This window comes from Plecotus auritus, assembly GCF_963455305.1.
Source record: "Plecotus auritus genome assembly, chromosome: 7".
In the NCBI taxonomy this organism is placed as follows: Eukaryota; Metazoa; Chordata; class Mammalia; order Chiroptera; family Vespertilionidae; genus Plecotus; species Plecotus auritus.
The window spans coordinates 67,929,448-67,939,055 of NC_137774.1; the positions used below are offsets into that span (position 1 = coordinate 67,929,448).

Here is a 9,608-nt window from a genome sequence, read left to right on the forward strand (position 1 = left end):
TGTTTACATTGCTTCTTTCCAGTTTAGGCTTCACCTATCAATGTCCCACTTTGGAAGATGAGGGTTGACTCCCCTACCCCTCCTTCTCCTTCTTTTTTTTTTTTTAAAGATATTTTTTATTGATTCCAGAGAAGAAGGGAGAGGGAGAGAGATAGAAACATCAATGAGGAGAGAGAATCATTGATTGGCTGCTTCCTACATGCCCCTTACTGGGGATCAAGCCCACAACCCAGGCATGTGCCCTTGACCAGAATCAAACCTGAGACTCTTCAGTCTGCAGGCTGACGCTCTATCCACTGAGCCAAACCGGCTAGGCCCCCTTCCCCCGCCCCCCCCCCCCCCCACACACACACACTTCTTGTTTCCCACTCTCCCATTACAGTTGCATCATAATATTGGTAAGGCTGGTAGTGCTTACACCTTGTGGAAGTATTATTCACAGCCTTATGTGAAATACTATGATTTCTTTTCTTGTCTCCCTTTCCATAATAGACTCTATTTTTAGAGCGTTTTTAGGTTTACAGAACAACTGAGAAGAAAGTGCATCTATAGCCCATCTCCCGGTTTACAACTGGCAAACCAATACTGAGGCACTGGAATGAACTGAAGCCCATAGTTACACTGGGCTCGCTCTGAGTGTAAATGTTAGGGGTTTGATAGATGCAAAGTGTCATGGACCTGCCATTACAGGATCATACAGAATAGTTTCACAGCTCCCAAAATCCCCTGTGCTCCCCCTCTTCCTTCCTTTCTCCCTCCCTTCCTATAAGCCTTTGGCCACCACGGATCTTACTGTCTCTATAGTTTTGGCTTTTTCAGAATTTACATTGTTGGAATCGTACAGCCTTTTCAGATTGGTTTCTTTCACTCAGCAATACCCATTTAAGGTTCTGTCATGTCTTTTTGTGGCTTAACAGCTCACTTCTTTTTTTGTTTTTGTTCGTTTGTTATAAATACATGTGTTTGGTGAGTGAGGGTGACAGAGGGTGGAGACGCACGGTACAAGCTGGTATAGGCTCGAGGGCTGAACAACACAGGGATTCAGACAGTCTGGCCAGCAGGGCAGCGGGGCAGCACTCTGGGGCCTGTCACACTTGGCTGCTGGGGTGCCGGCAGGGGTCCTGTCCAGGGCAACCTGGCCCGAGGCCCTGGGCGGGGTCGTCAGCGGCATCTGGTCTCAGCTCACATCATTGAGGGCCTCGTGGGCAAACTCAGGCAGGACGAAGGCCGCCGGGTGCACGTCAGAGTTGCAGTATCTGAGCTGCCTCTGTCCCACCTGCTTCTGCCGCAGCTCCTGCACCGGCACCTGCACTTGGTGCGTGGGTTTCTGCTGCTCTGCGTGAAGCCGACCTGGCCACGGGGAAGAGTGGCCTGCAGAGGTGCTGCATGTCTGCGATGAGGCCCAGGTGCCACTGGCACCCCCCAGGCCACAGAGGACCCCGTCCTCCTGAGGGCCTCCTTCATGAGCTGGTGATAGGGCTCCTTCAAGAGGCTCTAGGCAGGGCCCATGGGGTCTGAGGAGTCGGTGATGATAACATTGAAGGCGTCTGGTTCTGTTTCCTGAACCCAAAATCTTCGTCCACGTGGAGGGTCAGCTTTGAGCTGGAGTAGCCAATGGCCATGCCCGGCAGGAACTTCTTAGAGACTTGAGTGACAGCCTCGTCAATCTCGCGCTGGATGCAGGACTCCACAGAAGAATGCTTCACCCCCTCCCGCAGGACGGCCCGGCCGCACCCGCACGACCAGCACCTTGTGCATTGGGGTGGCTGCAGGGCAGCAGGTTGGCTATCATCTCCGGGTGGGGGGACTCGCCCCTTTCCGTGCACTGGGTGACCCGGTCCAACACCTGCACGCGGCCTTAGCTCTTACTGCAAAGGCAAGGACATCCTGGTACCGTGAGCGCAGGGACAGGGCCCAGCGGCCACAGGCTGCACATCTCGGGGAACCAGCCCTCGCGGGTGGCAGCGAGGGGCCGGAAGAGGTGGGGCCGTGGGGACCAGGCTTCTTGAGGGCCGCGCTGGTGGGGGCGGGGGCGCGGGGCGTGGACTGTAGGTCGCCTGGAGCCACAGCACAACCGGACCAGTTCCGCCTGCCGCCCACCCCGCAACTTCGCTCATTTCTTTTTATTACTATTATATGGATGTACCATAGGTTTTTTTAAAAAAAATATTTTATTTTTTTTCAGAGAGGAAGGGAGAGGGAAACATCCATCAGCTGCCTCCTGCACACCCCCTACTGGGGATGTGCCCGCAACCAAGGTATATGCCCTTGACTGGAATCGAACCAGGGACCCTGGGACGCTCTATCCACTGAGCCAAACGGGTCAGGGCTTTTTAAAATTTAATTTAATTTAATTTTATTTAATTTAATTTTATTTTATTTTATTTTAAGTATTCATCTTTTCTTTTCTTTTTATTTTTTTTATTTTAATAAATCTTTATTCAGATTATTACAATTGTTTCTCCTTTTTCCCCCCATAGCTCCCCTCCACCCGGTTCCCACCCCACCTTCTGCCCTTACCTCCCCCCCACTGTCCTCATCCATAGGTGTATGATTTTTGTCCAGTCTCTTCCTGAACCCCCCCATACCCCTTTCCCCCTGAGAATTATCAGTCCACTCCCTTTCTATGCCCCTGATTCTATTATATTCACCAGATTATTCTGTTCCTCAGGTTTTTAATTCACTTGATTTTTAGGTTCGCTTGTTGATAGATATGTATTTGTTGATCATAATTTTTATCTTTACTTTTTTCTTCTTCCTCTTCTTTAAGAATACCTTTCAGCATTTCATATAATACTGGTTTGGTGGTGATGAACTCCTTTAGCTTTTTCTTATCTGTGAAGCTCTTTATCTGCCCTTCAATTCTGAATGATAGCTTTGCTGGGTAGAGTAATCTTGGTTGTAGGTTCTTGCTATTCATCACATTGAAAATTTCTTGCCACTCCCGTCTGGCCTGCATAGTTTCTGTTGAAAAATCAGCTGACAGTCGTATGGGTGCTCCCTTGTAGGTAATTAACTGTTTTTCTCTTGCTGCTTTTAAGATTCTCTCTTTGTCTGTTGCTCTTGGCATTTTAATTATGATGTGTATTGGTGTGGTCCTCTTTGGATTCCTTTTGTTTGGGGTTCTGTGCGCTTCCTGGACTTGTAAGTCTATTTCTTTCACCAGGTGGGGGAAGTTTTCTGTCATTATTTCTTCCAATAGGTTTTCAGTATCTTGCTCTCTCTCTTCTTCTGGCACCCCCATAATTCTGATGTTGGTACGCTTGAAGTTGTCCCAGAGTCTTCTTACACTATCTTCAACTTTTTGGATTTTTTTTTTGCTTTTTGCTTTTTCGGTTGAGTGTTTTTTGCTTCTTTGTATTTCAATTTTTTGACTTGATTCTTGTGTTCCTCTAGTCTGCTGTTGGGTCTCTGTATAATATTTTTTATTTCAGTCAGTGTATGTTTAATTTCTAGTTGGTCCTTTTTCATATCTTCGAGGGTCTCGTTATATTTATCAGCCTTGTCTAGGATATTCTTGAAAAGCCTTATAACCGTGGTTTTGAATTCTATATCCAGTCGTTTGTTTTCCTCCATTTCTTTCGTTTGTGATCTGTTTCTTTGATGCCGCATTTTCACCGCTTCCCTGAGTTGGTAGGGTAGATTTGTGTGCTAGGTTTCCTATATGGCCCAGTGGGTCTGCCTCCCCAGGTAACCTGATGTGGACACTCTTGGTGCACCCCTTTGTGGACTGTGTGTACAGCCTTGTTGTAATTAAGTCTTGATTGTTGTTGGTATCACTGGGAGGAATTGACCTCCAGGCCAGTTGGCTGTAAGGATCAGCTGTGTCTATGCTGGGAGAAGTTCGGTGCTGGAGACAGCCTTATAGGATTAGACTTGCCAAATTGCAATAGCCTCTGTGCTCAGCTTGGATGGGGCGGAGTCTCAGGGCAGAGCAGACAGTCTTGGCTTCCCATCAGCCTTGCCCTTGCGCGCGCACACGCGCGCACCTCCAGACCTCTGCCTTCCCCGCTGCCGAGTCTCTGCCCGAGAGTCCAGATTCCCCCCACAAGAGCGTGGGTCCCCAGGGGCTCGCCTGGAACTGGGGTTCAGTGCAGTCAGAACTGGGGCTCAGTGCAGTCAGGAGCTTCTGACTCCCTTCCACTAGGGAAAGCCTGTGGCAACCTCCGCAGCCTTTGTGTGCACTGGTACGCGCGCACCTTCAGACCTCTGCCTTCCCCGGCTCCCGAGTCTCCGCCCGAGAGTCCAGATTCCCCCCACAAGAGCGTGGGTCCCCAGGGGCTCGCCTGGAACTGGGGTTCAGTACAGTCAGAACTGGGGTTCAGTGCGGTCGGGAGCTTCCTTCCCCCTTCCTCCAGAGAAAGTCAGCCAGGCTCTCAGCCGCCCTTCCTCTCTGCGCACACAAAGACCCTTTGCTGTACCTCCAATTCTCTGTGAGCTTTTCTCTTTCCTTCTAGTTGTAGAATTTCCACTCAGCCAGCTTTCCTGTGGTTCTGGATGGTATCCGTTCTGTCTTTTAGTTGTAGTTTTGAAATTGTTGTGTGAGGCAGCAGTTTAGGTGCTTACCTATGCCGCCATCTTGGTTTCTCCTGTACCATAGGTTTTTTTAAAAAATATATTTTATTTTTTACAGAGAGGAAGGGAGAGGGAAACATCAATCAGCTGCCTCCTGCACACCCCCTACTGGGGATGTGCCCGCAACCAAGATACATGCCCTTGACTGGAATCAAACCAGGGACCCTGGGACGCTCTATCCACTGAGCCAAACGGGTCAGGGCTTTTTTTTTTTTTTTTTTTAATCCATTCACCTATTAAAGGACATATTGGTTGTCCCCAAGTTTTTGGCAATTATGAATAAAACTGCTATAAATATTCATGGGCAGGTTTTTGTGTGGACATGTTTTCAACTCATTTGGGTCAATACCAAGGAGTGCTATTTCTGGATCATATGGGAAGACAGGCTCAGCTCTGTGAGACTCTGTCTTCCGAAGTTGACTGTACCATGTGTGACCCACCAGCTGTGACGGACAGTTCCTGCTGCTCCACATCCTTGCCAGCATCCTCACCAGCATCTGGTGTGCCAGTGGTTTTAGCCATCCTAATAGGTGTGTAGTGGTATCTCATTGTTGTGTTAATTTGCTTTTCTCTAATGACATATGATGTTGAGCATTTTAAAATGCTTGTTCGACATTTGTATATCATCTTTGGTGAGGTGTCTGTTCAGATCTTTTGTCCATTTTTTTAACTGGGTTGTTCATTTGCTTATTGTTCAGTTTTAAGAGTTTTTTTTGTATACTTTGGATAACAGTCCTTTATCACGTAAATAGTTTTTATCAGATCAGATGTTTTTTGTAAATATTTTTCTCCCATTCTATTATGGCTTGTCTTCTCATTCTCTCTCTCTCTCTCTCTCTCTCTCTCTCTCTCTCTCTCTCTCTCTCTCTGTTTTTTTTTTTTTCTTCTCATTGATTTTTAGAGAGAGTGGAAGGGAGAAAGAGAGACAGAGAGAGACACCAATGTGAGAGAGACACATCAATTGGTTGCCTCCCTCATGCCCCCCACCAAGGCCAGGAGCCTGCAACCGAGGTATGTGTCCTTAACCAGAATCGAACCCGGAAACCTTCAGTCCACAGGAAGAGGCTCTATCCACTGAGCCAAACCAGCTGGGGCAGTGGTCGGCAAACTGCAGCTCGCGAGCCACATGCGGCTCTTTGGCCTCTTGAGTGTGGCTCTCCCATAAAATACCACGTGTGGGTGCGCACGTACAGTGCGATTGAAACTTCGTGGCCCATGCACAGAAGTAGGTTTTCGGCTCTCAAAAGAAATTTCAATCGTTGTACTGTTGATATTTGGCTCTGTTGACTAATGAATTTGCCGACCACTGGGCTAGGGTGTCTTCTCATTCTCTTAAGCATGTCCTTTGCAGAGCAGAAGTTTTAAATTTGTTTCCTTTTTCTAAACAAATGTTTTGTTTTCTTGGGTTTAATAACTTTGTAAAGGGGAGGGCTTATTTTTCTATGTGTTTATGGCTCATTCAACCCACATTCTCTCCAAGTTGTATATAAATCTCTCGAAAGTTCAAATACATTAGGTATTCTATCAATTTCATCTCCTTGAGGAAGTCTTTTCTAGAACCTTCTGACTTTTCCAGTGTGAACTGCCGGCCCTCCAGGTCTGTTGCCCAGAGGTGCTGCTCTGGGATCCCTTCACCATCACCGTCACTTCTCTCTTGTGTTGGCTTCCCCGTTTCTTGTTTGTTTGTTTTTTCCTTTGTTTTTAGTGGAGCCATTCTCCAGTAGCTTTCTTAAGAAAGAGTTAAAATTTTTGAGCCCACATAAACCTGAGAAGACCTTTTTCCTACCCTTGATTGATTCATGGGTTAGCCCAGTATATAATTCTAGGCTGAAATTAATTGTCTTTTATACTTTTTAATACAGCTCCCGGATGTTCTGGTTTCTAAGACTGTGGTTGAGAAGTGTGATGAAACTTTGAATCTTGATCCTTTGTAGAATCTCATGGATGTTCTTCTTGTTCTGATGTTCACTGGCGACTGGCCTTGGGTTGGGTCTACTGACACATAGCGGGCTCTTTCAGTCTGAAAATTCAGGTTCGTTCTGATAAATGCCTGAAATGCTTCGTTGTCTATTTGTTCGCCATTGTTTTCTCCGTTCTCCTTCTGGAACTCCTTTGCTGAGGTGTTAGATACCTGTACTGGTCTCCTAACTTTCTTACTCTTCTTTCCTACTCCCACAGCGTGGCAGCCATGAAGCCACACTCGGTTCTCCTTTCAAGACAGAACTTTGTCCCTCAGATGTGAGGAGTGTGGTTGAACGACAGCTTTTGAGATCCACTACAGCCTGGCAACCAAGACCAAGGTCTTCTGGGCAGTGCCAGCCAATGACTGAACACAGTGGGGGCACTAGGGCCTGGCCATTTCTGCCCAATGTGGGGCTCCTCCAATCTTTGCTCTAGGGACCCCACTAGGTTGGCCAAGACTTTGTTGATTTTCATCAAAGTCAGGCTCTCCCTACCCAGGTCTATTTCCCTCCTTTGTTTGTTCCACAGGTTTCAGATGGTCTGAAGACTCTCCCTGCCAATCCTGTTTCCTCCTCTTTTATTTTCACAGGCATCGTCCTCCTCCCCCCCGCCCCCCCACCACCAACTCCTAGTGTTATCTCAGCATCTGTTTACTAGAGGATCCAAACTGACACGTCTTTACTTTTTTGCTCTACTTTATGGAAAATTCCCTCAACTTTATCATCTAACACAGGGTCATCAATTTTTTTTCCTTAAAGGGCCGAATGGTAAATATTTTAGTCCTTTCAGGCCATGTGGTCTCTGTCACAACTACTCAACTCTACCAGTGTGAAAGCAGCCATAGTCAGGACATAAACAAATGGGTGTAGAGAACCAAGATGGTGGTGTAGGTAAATGCTGGTACTTTCTGCCTCCCACAACCACATCAAAATTACAACTAAAATACAGAACAATCATCATTATCATTATTCTGAACTGCCTAATATCTGGCTGAAAGGAAGTCCTACAACTAGAGAAGTAAAGAAAGTACATCGAGACTGGTAGGAAAGGTGGAGCGTGGAACGGGCTGGGCCTACCAACATATGGCATATTTTTCAATTGGGAAGGATATCCCCACTGCAGAGGCCTCCCATGAGAACCAAGGGGTCCCAGCCCCACACCATACGCCCCGCCACGTATTCCAGATCTTGGAAAAGAAGTCCCATAACCTCAGGCTGTAAAAACCAGCAGGGATTGTGGCTGAGTGACACAGAGGCTGCTGGAGACCCAGGCAGTCCCTCTGAAAAGGGCTGGTGCCCAGATTTACTTGGACTCAGTCCCTCTGGGCTCCAGTGCTGGGACAATGGCTGCGGGGGTGGGGGGAGGTTTCCCAAGGACATATGGGGAGGAACTAGATTGTCTGGCATCAGAGCAAGAACTCAGGGGCAGCTTTCTCCCAGACAGGGGTGCTCATAGGGGTCATGGTTACTATGCTGACACCTTCCCCATTGCAGAGCTGACTGGCAGCCATATCTGAGTCTTCATCAGCATGGTTCACTCTGTTCATTCCACCTTGGTGATTCCCTGAGACCCCACCCCACCCAATTTGCAGCCCCACCAAAGTTGTTTGCAGTGGCTTTTCCATATGAATGGCCTGTCCTGACTCAGGCTTCAGACATTTCTAAAACCTCTCAAACAAGCAGCAGTTGGTATCAGTGTGCCCTATATCTATCGATAAAAATAAGAGGCCCAAGACCCAGCACTAGCACCAACCTGCCTTGCTTTACAGCTTGGCCTGGCCGGGCCACTTCCAAGCCTAATACAAGAGCAGCCATCTACAGATTGCTCTGTAGCTGCTGCCGGGTGATTCCAGGCAATGGCTAACTTTGCACCACCTGGGAGGCTCCAGAGCCAGTGCACCCGTGAACAGCTTCAGACCATACCAGATTACAACTCTACATATCCACAAGTGACACACTAAAGGACAGACTAAGTGAGCACCAAAACCCCACCGTAGCAAGTCCTATTCCATAGGGGTGTCTCCTGCACAGCAGCTCCCCCACTGTAGTCACAGCTGGTCCTCACAGCCAATTGGCCTGGAGGTCAATTCCTCTCAGTTACACCAACAGCAATCAAGACTCAAATATAACAAAACTGTGCACACAGCCCACATGGGGGTGCACCTTGAAGGATATCTCCACTGCAGAGGCCCCCTCAGGTACCCACCTCAGGAGACAGGAGGGGGCTGAGCCACTGGGCCCTATAAGGCACCTACTACACAAGACCACTCTACCAATTCCAGGAGACATACAGCTCTACCTAATATATAGAAAGAGATACAGGGAAGCAGCCAAAATGTGGAGACAAAGAAACATGTCACAAATGAAAGGAATGGAAGAAAACAAACTACTGGATACAGAGCTCAAAACAATGGTTATAAGGCTGCTTAAGGATCTTAATGAGAGCTTCAAGGAACTTAGTGAAACTTTCAAGAATCTTAGTAAGCATTTAAAAGACATGAAAAAGGTCCAGTCAGAAATGAAGGATACACTAATTGAAATGAAGAATAATTTACAGGGAATAAACAGTAGAGAATGCTGAGAATCAAATTAATGACTTGGAACATGAGGAAGCAAAAAATACCCAATAAAAAACATACACACACACACACACACACACACACACACACACACACACACACAACACCTAATCAGAAGAGCAAAAAGAAAAAAAAAAAAGGAAGATAGTGTAAGGAGCCTCTGGGACAACTTCAAGCATACTAACAGTCGCATTATGGGGATGCCAGAATGAGAAGAGAGAGAGCAAGCTATTCAAAACTATTTGAAGGAATAATGTCAGAAAACTCCCCCTACCTCAGTGGTCAGCAAACTCATTAGTCAACAGAGCCAAATATCAACAGTACAACGATTGAAATTTCTTTTGAGAGCCAAATTTTTTAAACTTAAGCTTCTTCTAATGCCACTTCTTCAAAATAGACTCGCCCAGGCCGTGGTATTTTGTGGAAGAGCCACACTCAAAGGGGCCAAAGAGCCGCATATGGCTCGTGAGCCACAGTTTGCCGATCATGGCCC

At 47.2% G+C, this 9,608-nt stretch overlaps 1 pseudogene across 1 annotated transcript; it reads right to left on the bottom strand.

Moving 5' to 3' along the window:
- Nucleotides 1–627: 627 nt before the first annotated feature.
- Nucleotides 628–5,097, bottom strand: LOC308252668 (spermidine synthase-like; annotated as a pseudogene). Its single transcript has 2 exons — nt 5,016–5,097; nt 628–2,057 (listed from the first exon to the last, which is right to left on the bottom strand). The product of its transcript is annotated as a spermidine synthase-like (transcript).
- Between the last annotated feature and the right edge of the window lie 4,511 nt (nt 5,098–9,608).